This window comes from Rhipicephalus microplus, chromosome 1, assembly GCF_043290135.1.
Source record: "Rhipicephalus microplus isolate Deutch F79 chromosome 1, USDA_Rmic, whole genome shotgun sequence".
Lineage (NCBI taxonomy): Eukaryota > Metazoa > Arthropoda > Arachnida > Ixodida > Ixodidae > Rhipicephalus > Rhipicephalus microplus.
The window spans coordinates 185,570,656-185,587,605 of record NC_134700.1 but is presented as its reverse complement, the minus strand read 5'-3'; positions in this window follow the sequence as shown (position 1 = coordinate 185,587,605).

Here is a 16,950-nt window from a genome sequence, read left to right as displayed (position 1 = left end):
AGGTAACAAGGCTGCCAATGCGTCAGCTCACGTGCTTGATTACCGGGAATCTCCTCGTCCTCTACCACCTTACGATCCAAAACCCAATCCAGTCACCTCCTTTGGCGAGATCACGGCGATGTACAAATCGATCAGGCTCCAATTTCCGCCCGTAGTGACAGGCATGAATAAAGCGGAGAATGCTTGCTCTTACGTCTATACACACAGTATTATGCGCGGCAGTACTTAGGCTTTTCAATCAGGCAGTACTTAGGCTTTTCCCATGGCCACACTATGGCCATCCGCTTCAAGATATGGAGTTTTCTAAGATCAACTAGAAGGGACTCGGGTCGTGCGATTGTTCGGCGACCATGGGAATGATGGGTAGTACATCGATTTCGCTAGTGTTCATACTTGCGATCGGCGAATCGCACTTGCGGCTTTGTTTATTGCTGGTTATGGTTTCGTTTTGAAGGAAATAACAATCTCTTTCGAATTTTTTAACCAATTTGATCTGGTAAGCCTAAAAGAATAAATTCATGAAGTGCAACTGCTGAACATTTGCTGAATTTCCTTTCATGAGAAAACAGCTCCAGGCCACACGAACACACACGGAGTCAGAAGCAAGCCAGAAGTACGAAGATTAGGCAAATACGTGTACTACGCATCATTCCCATGCTCGCTGAAGCGCCGTGCTTTGCAGCTCCCATAGACCCTTGCGCCAGTTTCCTCTAGTGTATCTAGGGAAACCCTATTCTTGCTGATACTTTCCACGTGGTATGGGCAAGAAGATATAACCTGGCGACCCCCCAATCACTTTTCCTTCACCCCATACCTGAGAGACTAGGGAGGCTACCGTGCTCGGCTGCTCGGCCTTGGAATGTCAGGGAATCCTCGTGGCCAGAGCGTGAACCGCCGCGGAAGCCGAAGAGGTTCCTATCGAGAGACTCCTCCTATAGTTTGTATAGGGTTTTTCCTTAAGGCCGCCCTTATCTCTCACTTGTAAATAGTTTCATTAAAAATGATGTTTTTTACCACCACCTTCCATTTCAGCACGAAGACAAACCCAACAGCCGGAGGTCATGATCTGGGCGTCTGACAATTAGGCCAGCACCGCTCCTAAAAACAGCGACTATTGCCAACGTGTTGGCGTCATCAATGTTTGCCCATTGCATCGCCTTGCGTGTAAATACTGGTAGTCTGCGCCAGCAGTTGTCTTTTCTGCGAAGAGAACTTGACGCCCAGATCACGCGCTTTTCTATAGCGTGTTGTGGTAGTGCCACGTGGGTCGCCACTTCTTGACCTGCTACGGTAACGAGTGGAAGAATAATGAATTGCTGGTATCATGACTCGGTAGCTGCTGCATACTCTCAAAGCTGGAATACGATGAGTTAGGCTGGTTAGCTCATATAGATAATTCGTCACTGCCGCTTGGTTCACTTTCACCTTTTTTTGATAATACTAAGCGCGACAACATGCCACGTCAGCCGCAACGGCACCGCTCCTCTGAGATCTTTTTGTTGCTTCGAGTAGACGTGACACATTTGAAATTCATAACAGTTTTTATGAAGTATCCAAATATAAGAGCTGCAGAGCAATTACAAGGTGTGAGCGCCGACTTTTTATCCCTCAAATATTCAGAAATATACTGTTTAATGAATTTCTTTCTAAATTGAATCGTAACGATTCCGCAATCCAGCTTTTTCGTTTTTATGCGCTGCCCTCTGTTGCTTTGGTAGGGTTTTATTAGGGGCACGGAAAACTGGCATTGCTCAAACCAAGGCCTCTAAAACTATGAAGTGTTCATGACATATCATGAAACAGAGATCTGTAGCAAAAAGCCATCCGTATACTTGTTACAGGAAACAAATGCGGAACAATCTACATGATTCAATTTGTAGGGGAAAGCCATTCCAGTTACTAGGAATGCTAATACAAAGAGTAAACGGCGACATTTTACCCGTGTAACTTTATGCTGTCGTTTCAGCCTGCTTATGTCGGATGGCAATACCACATCATGCAATACCTCCACTAAGCTGCCCTGAAACAATGGCTGTATTTAACAAAAGTATTTAATAATTAGGAGTACTTCCAACTGTGGGATAGCGGAAAGCCACCGCTGTCACCAGGGATGCTATAACAAAGAGTCAATGGTGACATTTCGCCTAAGCTGCCCTGAAAAATGCCTGTGTTTAACGCTTTAGAGTACTTGGTACTCACTATGAGAAACAGGAAAACTGTCCAAATTACTGGGGATGCTAATGTGTGTTTAGAACACATTGTTAGCAATTTAGGATGTTATTGACACCTATACTATAGGAGAGCAGCAAGCTCACTAGGTCCATGGCCATCCAAAACAAACGGCAAAGAAATGATGGTGCTGCAACAGTTCTTCAAAAAAACAAACATTTGTGACGAATACTGAGCGGAGAAAAGTTAAAAGTGATCGTGTCATCTACGTGTTTGTTCTGCCCATATAGGAGAACTTTTGCTCTCACCCATGTAGGACTGTATATATGTATATATGCTATTGTTTTTTTTGTTTCATAATTTTATTTGTACCAATTAGGTGGAAAGGGGTAGCCGTCGCCAACTAACGGTGACAAAAACTCCTTCGTTTGTTTTCCATTTCAATAAAAAAAAGCAGCGAGCTCCTCAGTACAGACCACGCTAGGAAAGTCTAATGTGTACGTGTTTAAAAAAAGTTGTTTCTAGTTGAGAGTATACATGCTAATCCTCTATGGGAGAGCAAGAAGCCGTCCAGTGGGATTCATATTACACAAATACAGCACGCCCCCTCACCAAGTTGGCTTGCACACTTTTGTGTGTTTAGAAGAAGTGATTAAGAACTTGAAGTACTATGTACCCAACTATGGGAAAGCACAGAGCCATCCTGTGGGCTTAACACTTGTTGAAGTCATGTCACGTATCTGCATACGCATTCAACACGAGACCTCGGAAATTTGTGTGTGTGACCAGCAGTAGTGATTGTAACCAGCAGTAGTGAAGCCAGCTTTTTTTTTTGCCCTCCAAAGTTCTTAGAAACATGCTATTTTCTGGTGGTGCTCACTTACACATCAAGTGGCTTTGATTCGTTAGTCTAAAGGATACGTTATTTATAAGTTGAAATATAGTTGTTTCTGAAAAATAATCCGCAAACACTAGTACTAGTGACTTAATCTCCATTGAAGTGTGCCTTGAATTCGAGGCTTACTAAAGGAAACCGGTAACACATGGACGCGCTTTCAGCCTGATCTGAGCCTAAAAGGTTGCCACGCTAAATTCACTGGGTGTGCGAGAAAAACGCTCCTTCATAATCGCCGAATGTCTACACCTCATCATGCCGCTAGTAAGATGGCTGCCGTAGCCACCATTTTTTGGTTGGTACGGCTTCACTCGTGGGCAAAAATTTCCACTACAGCATTTCTTTTACACCTCCTTGTAGGAGGCACCGTCGGAAAAATCCCTGAGGCACTCGTTCATGATATTTGAAAGTTGTATTAAAAAGTGTTTAACGATTTAGAGTACTTGGTACTCTACTAAGGGAGAGCAGAAAGCCGTCCCACTACGCTCATTCAGGGTGTGTGCTTGGAAAAGTTGTTAACGATTTTGACGTGTTTAGAAAAAAACAAACTGGTGAATGATTTAGAGTGCTTGGTACTCTAGTACGGGAGAGCACTGGGCCGTCCAATGGGCCTCTGATGCACTAAGGACGAGGAACACGTAAACACTGACCGGGTGGGAAATTCATTCAGGGTGTGTCGAGAAAAATGGGTTAAGGATTTAGAGTACATATCACTCTATTATAGGAGAGCATGAAGCCGTCCCGTGGAAGAACATGTGTTCGCCACACGCTTTCGGCATGCAGGTGCTTAAAAAATGTTGAACGATTTCGAGTACTTCGTACTCAACTATGGGAGAGCACTGAGCCGTCCCGCTAAGCGTGAAGCAACCAGCAAGCAGTAGGGCCAACGGAGCAGGTGTTTAGAAAAAATGGTCAACAATTTTGAATACATCGTACTCAATTATGGTAGAGCACTGGGCCGTCCCGCTAAACGTCTGTCGACGTGTGTTTAGAAAAATTGGTTAACGATTTAGAGCACTTGGTCCTCTACTATGGGAGAGCAGAAAGCCGCCCCACTATGCTCGTTCAGGGTGCGTGTTTGGAAAAGTTGTTAACGTTTTTGACGTGTTTAGTAAAAAACTGGTGAACGATTTAGAGCGCTTGGTACTCTACTATAGGAGAGCACTGGGCCAACCCGGGGGCCTCTGATGCACTAAGGACGAGGAACACAGCAAACACTGACCGGGTGGTGGATTCATTCATAGTGTGTTAAGAAGAATGGGCGAACGATTCAGAGTACATATTTTTCAACTATGGGAGAGCACTGGGCCGTCCCGCTAAAAGTCTGTTGACGTGTGTGTTTAGAAAAAGTGGTTAACGATTTCGAGTGCTTAGTACTCGACTATGGGAGAGCCTAAAGCCGTGGGGAATTTGACCTATAACACTTTTACGCTATCGTGGAGTTTTGCTTACGTCAAGTGGAAATACCACACTTTGCTATACCGCCACACATTCTACGGTTATCTGCGCAGTTATGATAAAAAATGTAAATGACCGTCTCGTTGCTTTACCTGATCGTAATGTTTACAGAAAGTGCTTCGGTTAAAGCGTTTATTTTTCATCGAAGTAGGCCATCTCGTGCTGCTAAACCAAAAAAGCCACATTGTTTTGCGTTTCAGCACACACGCTATGAGTGGGGCCATGCTACGGAAGTTGAACCCATCGATTGAACCTTGCACAAAGACGATTTTAGGAGTGACGCTCTTTAGGCTGAAAAGAGGGAGAGAAAGAAATAAATAAAAAAAGACAAGGACATTAACGGGTTTGCTACGCCGTACAGGGGTGAGAGTATAAAGGTAGAAAAGAGGATAGAGAGATATAAAATAAATTAGGAAAAAATTTTGCAGATCGCACGTTCGGTGGCAATCGATGATATGTGAAGCACAATTGAGGAATGTTGAAATGTCACTTTAAAATCCGCACAACGTTACGAGGCAGACGTAAATTATGCCCTACATGACTTCCTTATCTCAATTATTATGCTTGGACGTGTCATTTACCTTCGTAGTCTACTCACATCACATGATACCGAATTTGGTATACGTGGAGCTAATATATTGGCCGCGAACGTGCTATCGAGCGTAGTATGCAGTGATGTTTTACATGACACGTATGTCATAATTATCATGCTTGGCTATGTCATTTACCTTCGTCGTTCATTCTCGTCAAGTAAAATTAGGCAGATCCCACGTACAGGGGGAATCGATAATATGCGAGGCACGAATAAGAAATATTGATATTTCACTTTAAAATCAGCACAACGTTATGAGGTGGAGGTCAATGATGCCGTACCTGACTTCCGTCTTATAATTATCATATTTGGATGTGTAATTTATCTCAGTCATCCATTGACGTCACGTGATACCACATTTAGTATAAGTGGAGCTAGCGAAACGGCCGCGAGAACGCTATAATCATGCTATGTTGTCATGTTCTTACATTGGAGGCGTGTCATGATTATGATGTTTGCAGCAGTCATATAATTCTTCATTCATTGACGGCACGTAACACTCAATTCGGTATATGTGAGGCGAGCAAAACGGCCGCGGGCGCATCCTGAAGGGCCCAATATACTCTAACGAAGCGTTGACGCACGCACCCGCTGAGCACAGCGACGCTACGTTAGCAAAACGCTAGAACTCTATAGTCTGATGCCAGGCGCGACCAGCGTGCGTCGGCGTGGCCTGACGGGAACCGGCGCGAAATCCGACATGCTGCATTTTGTGCCAATGCGTTACCCAGACAATACTGCGTCTTCCTCTTTTCGTGACGGAGGGATGCCGGACGCGCTGAAACGCGCATGCATCAAAGCAACGCAGTGCGGCGCGCGCCAGCGAGTATATGGCAGGACTGGCACCTGGCGTGGCAACGTCGGCGAGCACGCACATCGCGTCACATCGAAATGTATTGGAACCTTGAATGTGGCATGTAGTCATGTTCTCACATGACACGCATCTCATAATTAGCATATGTTTGCACCAGTCACATACCTTCGTCATTGATTGGCGTCACGTAATACCTAATTTGGCATATGTGAAGTTAGCAAAACGGCTGCGAGTGCATCATCAGTGTGGCATGTAGTCATGTTGTTACATGACACGAACGTCGTGATTATCATGTTTGGGTGTGTCATTTACCTATGTCGTCTGTTCGTGTCGCGTATTATCGAGTTTAATACATGTGAAGCTAGCGAAACGGCCGCGAGTGCATAATGAGCCTGACATGTAGTAATGTTGGTACATGACACGCATCTCATGATTATCATGTTGGCACCAGTCACATACCTTTGTCATCCACCCCAAACTGTAATACTAAATTTGGCATAACTGACGCTAGCGAAACGGCCGCGAGCGCATCATGAGCGTGGTATGTAGTCATGTTGTTACATGACACGCATCTCAAGATTTTCAGGTTAGGATCAGTCGCTTGTGTTCGCCATGCAATCATGCCAAACCATACCAGCTTTGCAACATGCCATGTGAACGAAACCACCGCAAGAGCTGCAGGACTATGAAATGTAAATCATCACATTCGTGACACACATTTCATGATTTTATTGTTATGACTAGTCAAGCATGTTGTTTATGCAATCGTATTAGGCCATACAAAGTTTGGTAGTGATACCAGTATCGAAACGGCCAGGAGAGCTAAAAGTCGTGGGCGGCCACATAGATAGATAGATTATAGATAGATACGCTCAAAGTCGCCGAAGTTTGCTAAGAAATGCTTCGCATTTAATACAAAGTTTGGTATATGTGATGCTAGTGAAACGGCCACGAGGGCATCATGAGCGTGGTACCTTGTCATGTTCTTACATAACACGCACGTCATGATTATCGTGCTTGCACCAGTCAGATACCTTCGTCATCCATTTACATCACGTAACACCAAAATAGGTATATGTGAAGATAGCGCAATGACATCGAGCTCATCATGAGTGTGGCTCGTAGACATGTTGTGACATGGCACACACGTCACGATTATCATGCTTGGGCGTGTCAGTTACCTTAGTCGTCAATTCATATCACGTAATACCAAATTTTGTATATGTGAAGCTCTCGAAATGATCGCCAGTGCATCATGAGCGTCGCGTGCAGTCATGACTCATGACTTAATGACATACATGTCATAATTTCTATGTTAGGGTCTGTCACTTGTGTTCGCCATGAAGTCATGTCATACCATACCAGTTGTGCAACTTATCATGCAAACAAAACCACCACAGGAGAAGCAAGACCATGATTTTACAAATCATGACATTCATGACATACATGCCACGATTTACATGTTATGACTAGTCACTTATATTTGCCATACAATCATGTTTGCCATACCCAATTCGGTATTGATCACATTATCGAAACTGCCAGGAGAGCTAAAAGTCATGGGTGGATAGATAGGTAGATAGACACAAAGAAATAAAGCAAATAGATAGATAGATAGATAGAAAGGAAGAAAGAAAAGTAGTTATATGAATAGATATATAGATAGATAGAAAGATAGATAGATAGATAGATAGATATGTAGATAGATAGATAGATAGATAGATAGATAGATAGATAGATAGATAGATAGATAGATAGATAGATACGCTCCAAGTTGCCGAAGTTTGCTAAGAAATACTTCGCATTTACGCATTACACATGTACACACATGCAGGGCGTTCTGATCACAGTCGTTTGGAAAGGCCGGTTGAGCGCACGAAGCGCAGGAGCGCCTTCACTGCCTTCTGCTGCGGCATAAAGTCCTCTCAGCTCGCAAAATGTCCGTTGTTCCCTATAACGTCCATAGATATTTTAACCGAGTGCATGTGGTTTAAAAAAATGGCAGTGTCTTAGCTCAGCTAATCCAGGATATACGTAGCGTTATCAAAGGTTCAGCTGATTATTCTTAGCTTTCCAGAGTGTCTAGGATTAGCTTGATTATCATGCTTACAGCTGTTCCAATGGCACACACACGGTATACGTATTATGTGGCACATGCATATTTATTTTGCCGGGGAACTACTTTGGGATCCGATGAGTTAAGCTTCTCCGCTCTACTGCAACGTTGAGCAGCATTTGCACTCTCCTTCTCCATGGTTATACCACAGTGGCAAACGCCAGTCAGAGGCGCTATCAAGCGGCTCCAGCGCAGTGTCAGATGGTGAGTGCACAGGGAAGGCGCGCGCGTCGGCGTCCATATTCTACCAAGGCTATGACGGCACTCCTCTGGAAAGCACACACCGGCTGCGGCGAGTCGCGCGCAGCCGCGTCCGAGTGCGAGGGAGGTGCCGGCTCCGGTGCGCGACACCACTGATCATCTGCGCAGCGCATCGAATTGCGCGCACACCGGCGGCGAGCCGTGCGCGGTGGCAGCAGAGTATCATTGCGCATGCGCAGACCAGTGCCACGCGAAATTGGCTCAGTGAGGCCAGTGTAGCTAACGCTACAAAATAGACCATACTTTAGCCATCGATACAACCATCTGTGCTTCTGTATATCCGTGGACGTGGCCGTCATCCATCCGTGCGTGCACCCATACATCTTTCTCTGTTTCCGTTCACTCGCCCATCCGTCCGTCCATCCGTCCGTCCACGCATCCGTTCATCTGTCCATCACTCTGCTAATTCCGAAGGTGTTAAGCGAATGCCTGTGCCGATAAAGATGCGGTTGGTCAGAATCATCAGCATTAATTACGTGTATCATCAGTCAATTTTCAAATATATATATATATATATATATATATATATATATATATATATATATATATATATATATATATATATATATATATATATATATATTGTAATGAATCTGAATAACGGACGTTCTGTGGTAATGAAGAAGACGATGATGATCAGTGGCTGTAGTAGTAGCTCGCGCACGCCGCTCGCCATTAGCCAGACCTGCCTGATAAAGCACAATTTCCAAGCTGCGTCTGAACCTTTCTCGACGTACAACACCTCTATTTTAAGTGGTGGAGGTGCTGGGTATGTGGGCAGCGTCGTAGGGTAGGAGGACTCAGTAACCCGGTATGCGCAAGGGAAAGGTGGGGCTGGGGGTCTAGCAACGACGGCAGCGTAGGTCAGTGGCGTAGGGACAGATTGCGATGGAGGCAGTGCCTGCGTGACTTGTGTCTCAATGACCTGGCGTAGACGTGGGTCTAACGAGGTCACGGGCGCAGATGCTTCGGCCACAAGAGAAAGCTGACGTGCAACTTCTTCACGAATGAATTGTTTGATGTGTGGCAGTAAGACGGTATGATCAGCAGCGACGTCGTGCACGAGGGCGGAAACTTCAGCCGTATCTTCAGCGGCCCTGCACGTCGAGACACGCTGCTTACGCAACTCGTCGTACTCCTGGCAGAGCTGGACAACATCGGTGACGGTCTGTGGATTACTAGCGACGAGCATCTGGAAGATATCGTCGTCAACTCTATTGATGATGTGCTTGATTTTGTCGCCTTCGGTTAGAGATTCATCGACGCGCTTGCAAAGCGACAAGACATCTTCAATGTAACTTGTAAAGGTCTCGTCCCTGCACTGGACTCGACTACGGAGACGCTGTTCCGCGCGAAGCCGGTGCACGGCGGGACGACCGAAGACCGCGGCGATTGTGGTCTTGAAGGCGGACCAGTTGGTGATTTCGCCTTCGTGTTTCTTGAACCAGAGGCTGGCCACATCAGCGAGGTAAAAGCGCATGTTTGTGAGCTGGTCGCAGGCGTTCCACTTGTTCCCCTGTGTTTTCCCCTGCTGCCACTAACTCGATGCTCCTGTTCCAACCAACTATAGCTAGTGTGCAACACCGAACAATTGTCTTCACTTTTGCCGTCATCAACGTTTCCAATGGTTCGGCGGTACTTTATGCGTGCAACGTTTCTGCTTGTCCGTACATCCTGCTACGCGGCGAGTGTCTGGGAAGCCTCGAGACCTTAAATTGTATTTTCAAAGACCCGCTCTATCCAGACAAGTCATTTTCACCGACTTGTGCCATTACACCCGCAACTGGCGCTAATGAACCTATGGATGTATTCCGCAAGTTCATTGCAACCTCACGCCTGGGCAGCAGGAACAGCTGATCAAGCTCCTACAGCGTTTTCGAGCCTCGTTTGACCACAATCAGCCTTCCTTAGGTCGAGCGTCATCTGTTGTTCATCGTATAGATACCGGTCAAGAGACGCCATTACGGCAGCGTCCATATCCTGTGTCAACTACCGAACGCCGTGCCATCAATTAACAGGTTGACAACATGCTGACACGCGGCATAATCGAACCGTCAAGCAGTCCCTGGGCCTCTGCAGTATTGTTGGTGAACAGGAAGGACGGATCCATGAGGTTTTGCGTGGACTACCGACGTCTCAACCGAATCACGCGCAAGGATGTCTATCCGCTGCCACGCATTGACGATACCTTGGACTGCCTACAGGGAGCTGAATTTTTCTCTTTTTTAGATCTGCGCTCTGGATACTGGCAGGTACCTATGGCAGAGGTCGATAGCGAAAATACAGCTTTCATTACGCCCGACGGGCTTTACGAATTCACAGTCATGCCCTTCGGCCTCTGCAGTGCGCCAGCTACTTTCGAGCGAATGATGGACTCTGTCCTTCGAGGCCTCAAATGAAACGTTTGCCTTTGTTATGTAGATGACATTGTCGTCTACTTAACTGATTTCGCAACCCATTTACCCGCCTCGAGAAAGTCTTCGCGTGTATTTCGCCGCGGGGCTGCAACTGAATCTGAAGAAGTGCCATTTCGCCGCTCGAAAGCTTACGATTCTTGGCCACGTGGTTTCAAAAGACGGCATTCTTCGTGACCCTGCCAAACTTACAGCCGTGTCAGCGTTTCCCAAACCGACCACCATGAAAGAGCTCCGAAGCTTCATAGGCCTTTGCTCTTACTTCCAGCGCTTTATCCGCTATTTCGCGACAATCATCGCTCCTTTGACCAAGCTCCTCGCCGGCTCCAGAGACCTTTCAGCCTGGTCTGCCACCTGTGACGATTCTTTCAATGAACTGCGCCGCCTCCTCACGTCGCCACCTATTCTGCGACACTACGACCCATCGGCACCCACAGAGATCCACACCGACGCTAGTGGTGTCGGGCTAGGCGCTATTCTTGCACAGAAGAAAGATGGCTTCCAAGAGTACGTGGTTGCCTACGCAAGCCGAACTCTTAGCAAAGCCGAAGTCAACTATTCCATCACTGAAAAGGAATGCCTCGCCATTATTTGGGCGATAGAGAAATTTCGACCTTACGTGTACGGGCGCCTTTTTGACGTCGTGACTGACCACCACGCCCTCTGCTCGTTGTCGTCACTGAAGGATCCAAGTGGTCGCCTCACCCGATGTGCATTACGCCTCCAAGAATATAATATTCGCGTTGTCTATCGCTCCGGCCGGAAACATTCGGACGCAGACGCCCTATCCCGTTCGCCCCTACCCCCTGACCCGGACTGCTGCGAAAGTCTAACCTGTGATGCCACTGCCGTCACAATCGCCGACATGCCATCTAAGCAACGCAAGGACCTTTGGGTTGCTTCGATTCTAGACATCCTGGCTGGGCGGACGGCTTCCCCCCCTTCTCGCACGTTGCGTCGGCAAGTCGAGCACTTCACCACTCGCGACGACGTGCTGTACCGACGCAACTATACACCCGGTGGACGTCAGTGGCTACTCGTGATTCCACGGCATCTGCGATTCGAAATTTGTTCCACGTTTCATGACGACCCCCAATGTGGCCACGCAGGTTTCCTGAAGATTTATTCTCGCATACGTCTCCGATATTACTGGCGTGGCATGTACCGTTTTATACGACAAGACGTTCGGGCCTGCTCGACGTGCCAGAGACGAAAAACTCCCCCTCATCACGCCAGCGGTACCTTGTTACCCTTACCATGCAACATCCCGACCATTCGGCCGCGTTGACATCGATATCTATGGTCCCCTTCCCTACACTGCTGACGGTAACCGCTGGATCATAGTTGCCGTCGACCATCTCACGCGGTATGCTAAAACTTCATCCCTTCCCTCGTCTACAGCAAAAGACGTCGAGACTTTCATTCGTCACAACATCGTATTACATCATGGAGCACCTCGGGGGTTACTGAGTGATCGTGTTCGCGTATTCTTGTCAGACGTCAACACAGCATTGCTGCGTGAGTGCCACGTCGTTCACCGCACTACAAGCGCCTATCATCCCCAGACCAATGGAATGACAGAGCGCTTCAACCGCACCTTGGTGACATGCTGTCTATGTATATCTCTACAGACCACTCCAATTGGGACCGAGGGCTCCCGTTTATCACGTTCGCCTATAATACCGCCATTCAAAGCACTACTGGGTTCTCTCCTTTTTTTCTCCTTTACGGACGCGAACATTCTTGCACTATGGACACCATTCTTTCGTACAAACCTTACTCCACAGAGCCCACTACTTTGTCTCAAGCCGCTACATACGCTGAAGAATGCCGCCAACTGTCAAGGTCATTCACAACCCAAGACCAAGGACGCCAAAAGCACCACCATGACGCATCAAATAACACAACTTCCTACGATACAGGTTCACTCGTCTGGCTGCATGTCCCTTCTGCTACCCCTGGCCTTTCTACCAAGTTGGTCCCCAAGTATCACGGCCCATATCGTGTGCTACAAAAAACTTCACCAGTGAATTACCTCATTGAGCCACTGGAACCATCTTCTGACCAACGTCGTCGTGGCCAGGAAATTTTCCACGTCTCGAGACTTAAGCCCTGCTACAACTCTCCAGTGTTTACTTGTCCATAGGTCGCCAGGATGGCTCCTTATTTCGCGGGGAGTAATTGTAATGAATCTGAATAACGGACGTTCTGCTGGTAATGAAGAAGACGATGATGATCAGTGGCTGTAGCAGTAGCTCGTGCACGGCGCTGCCTGATAAAGCACATTTTGCCAAGCTGCGTCTGAACGTTTCTCGACGTACAACACCTCTGTTTTAATATATATATTTATATATATATATGTATTTATATATATATATATATATATATATATATATATATCTGCAGTGAAGTAGGGCACGTATGAAGTTATTTTATTGACGTTTCGGCCGCGGGTCTGACCTCCATCAGAATCTGATGTGTGGGAACATCTTTCAAGTCGAGAAGAACGCGGCAGCAATGAAGTTCGAACGTCTACGTTAGTTTAACTCATCCCCTGATACAAAGGGAGGACCCCCCTCGAATTTGTTGGGAAATATATCTATTCTTGGTGGAAATGCTCCCGTTGTGATATATCCCAATTATATACATATATATATATATATATATATATATATATATATATATATATAGTGGGAGTAATAATTCAATGGGCCAGTTAGTCTTCGTGGAGGTATGGGATATGGCACAACGGAAGCGTTCTCAACAAGGATAAATATATTTATTTTCCAGCAGTTTCGGGAGGGGTCCTCCCTTCATCAGGGGATGAGGTATACTAACATGAACTTCCAATTTTTGTCGCTGCCGCGTCCCTATCGCCTTGAAAGATGTTTGCGATAGTGAGAGAAAACTAAAAAAAAGGAAGAAAGAAAGAAAAAAACAGAAAAAAACGAAAAGGAAAAAAGAGAAAGTAAAAAAGAGGAAGAACCACTGTCAACACTGAGGACGAAACCAAATATTCGTGTACGTCCACATCCGGTTCTTATCCCGTGCTGGTCAGTTCTCGACGTGTGTAGGGCCACCCAAGATTGTCGCCGCGGTGGCGGGAGGGGTCCGTGACGGCGTGCGTAAGGAAAGGGTTTCTGATGCTGATGCTGATGACCTCTGATGGATGGCTCTTACCCACAAAGGGGGATGGGCCAAGAACTGGGCGGCAGGATACTCAAATGAAACTAAAATGAAAATGAACCCAATCTGAAAAAGTAGCTCAAAGTAATACTACCAAAAAGCAAAAATGTTTGCTGAGCAAGCGGTCGAACCATCTTTTGTTTTTGAAAGATATAACTACAAATCATAAAATTAAGATCTGAAAAGGTAGGGGTTCACTAGCATGGTAATCTTTTAGTTGCGTTGAGGTAATCAAACACAGCGGAGCATACATCCCTGTGGCAGTAACCAAATGAAGTTCCGCCAAGTGATAAAATTACTGGTAGATTTACTTGTATTTCTAGCTTTTGTAATGGGGCTTCTAAAAATCTTTTTCTCTGATAAGAATAACGATGACAGAATAAAAAGAAATTTTCAATTGTTTCAATTTTGTTGCACCAAATGCATAGCGGTGACGCCTTGAGCCGAGCTTGATTAAGGTAATAATTTAGTTGTGGAACTGCACAGCGCAATCTGGTGTAAGTGACCTCTAACTGGCGAGATACACACCACTGTTTATTCCAGCAATAGCTCAAATGCTCGAAATCTTTGAATTTATCCAAATTACCTTTTCCCCATTGCAGGCAAGCATTTCGGAACCTTAGCGTGGTTACGTAAGCCGTATCTGGCAAAACTGGGATGGTGGGCCCACCCAGGGATACTGCTGCTAAAGAGTCCGCCATTTCGTTCAAATATAATCCGCGGTGGCCTGGTACCCATAGCAAGTGCAGTTTTTTTTACGTTTTTCGGTACTAAATGCCGAAATGTATTCATCGGCTCTGAATTTACTGCCGCAGAAAGTGCATTACAAACTGATAACGAATCTGTAATGATAACTGCTAATGATTCGCTTGAGGGTAATTTGCGTAGGGCAAGAACAATGGCCAATAATTCTGCAATGAATACCGGGGTATAATCTGGGAGTCAAATCGAAAAGGACCAGTTTTAAGAAGGAGAGAAGATGCCAACCCCAGCCTTTTCTTTTGACACAGATGCATCAGTCGCTATGATATTGCTTATCTCTAGGTGAGCTAGACAATCTGCTAACTGGTCATTTAAATACCTATATGCCGATTGTTTCACGTTATGAGGAAATATATCATCGAAGTGTATGCTAAGCATTGACTTTAGGTTGTGTATTGGACCAATACGTCTAATTTTTACATTCAGTTGCTTTAGTAGCGCTTGTGCGAATACTGTTTGCGGGGTGTGTAGTCGCGACCAATGGGTTTCGAAAAATAAAGACGGTTCTTGAATGAAAGCGTAAAATGAGAGCCTTTGGTGTGACCTGTATACCTTTAAGAATGCTTGCACAGTAAGAATTTTAAACCTATTTAGCAGAGAAGGTAGGCGAGCTTCCATATACAACACGTTATTTTCAACAAACTTTGGTAGACCCAGACACAAACGCAACGCTTCTCTTTCCAGCAATATTAGGGGTCTCATTTTATAAGCTGCGCTGCCAGAAAATAATACACATCCGAATTCTATGATGGGCCGCACATAAAGTTTATATATCATTATTAGCACATCTCTTTTTAAACCCGCTTTACGGTTTGCAAGCTTTCGTAGCCACCCCATGGCCCGTGTTGCCTTGGAGTACACATCATCAATGTGACTTCTCCAATTTAATGTGTCATTATATATAATGCCCAAATATTTAAGGGAATGCGCCTACGGAATGAGCTCATTACTGTACATTAACGAGATGTTGATAGGCTGCAGAAAAGAGAATGCAAGAAGCACACTTTTGTTTACATTCAGGGTCGTATGAATATTTTTAAGCCATCTTTCTATCATATTGAGATAATTTTGTAGACTCTGGTATAATGATTGAAGGTCGGTATTACTTGCAAAGAAAGCAATATCGTCCGCGTACACATATAACTGAATATCCTTAGTTGATGGAGGGAGCTTAAGAAAATGTTAAATAAAACTGGCGACAGGACAGCCCCCTGTGGTACACCACGTGTCTGCTTATATCTATTCGATGAGTACCCATCTTTAAAGCAGTAATATTCTCTCCCTCTTAAAAACTCCGACACTCACGCAGTGATGTAGTTGGGAAAGTGGTGATATTTCATCTGTTTTAAAAAAATTGAATGCTCAACCCTATCGTACGCTTTAGCCAAATCTAGAATAACTAAAGCACAGTATTGGCGCCGACGCCGAGCCAGTTGTATTCGGCTCTCTAAATCAACATGCGTGCACCATATTGAGCAACCGGATCTAAAACCAATTTGACTGGGGTTTAACATTGCGTTAATATTAATATATTTCATTACCCGGGCATTCAAAACTCTTTCAATTAGCTTAACCAGATTTAACGTGAGTAATATCGGCCTTATATTGTGCCAGGCGAATCCTTTTTCCTGCTTTTTAAGAGAGGAATCACTTTAGACAGCTTCCATTCCACAGGTATTCAAGCTTTTTTCAAAGAAAAATTCACCAGATCAAGTACTTCAGTTGGACAAATCTCGAATATTACTTTTGTCATTGCATTTGTTACCCCGTCTGGTCCAGGTGCCGAAGGAGATAAGTGCCTCATTATCTCTGCCAGCTCATCTAAAGTAACCTCCTCGAAATCCTCGCCTGCCATTGGGTTCACAATGTGCAGTGGTATAGTTGACATAAATCTATCTGGGAGCCCTTTCGTAATATTTTCTACTAAACCAGAGAGCTCACGGAGGGAAAGAACAGAAGAGTCAAAATTTTCAGCGGGTGGTAACATCTTTTGAGATCTTAAAAATCTGAAGAGCGCTTTTTTGTTTTTAGCCCTAGAAAGATACTCATGTCGTTTCATATTATAACCATCTTTTGCTGTACTTATTGTGCGTTTGAAGTCTGCTGCTGCGAATTTATAATCACACCAATTTTTTGGACATTGGTTGATCAGCAGTTGTTTCCATGCAGCTTTCCGTTTTCTATAGCTCCTCATGCTTTCTTCAGTCCACCATGGACTAAAAGAACCTCTTGTGGCCGAGTCTAATTTAAACGTTGCGTCTTTTACTGATCTTTTTAACACTG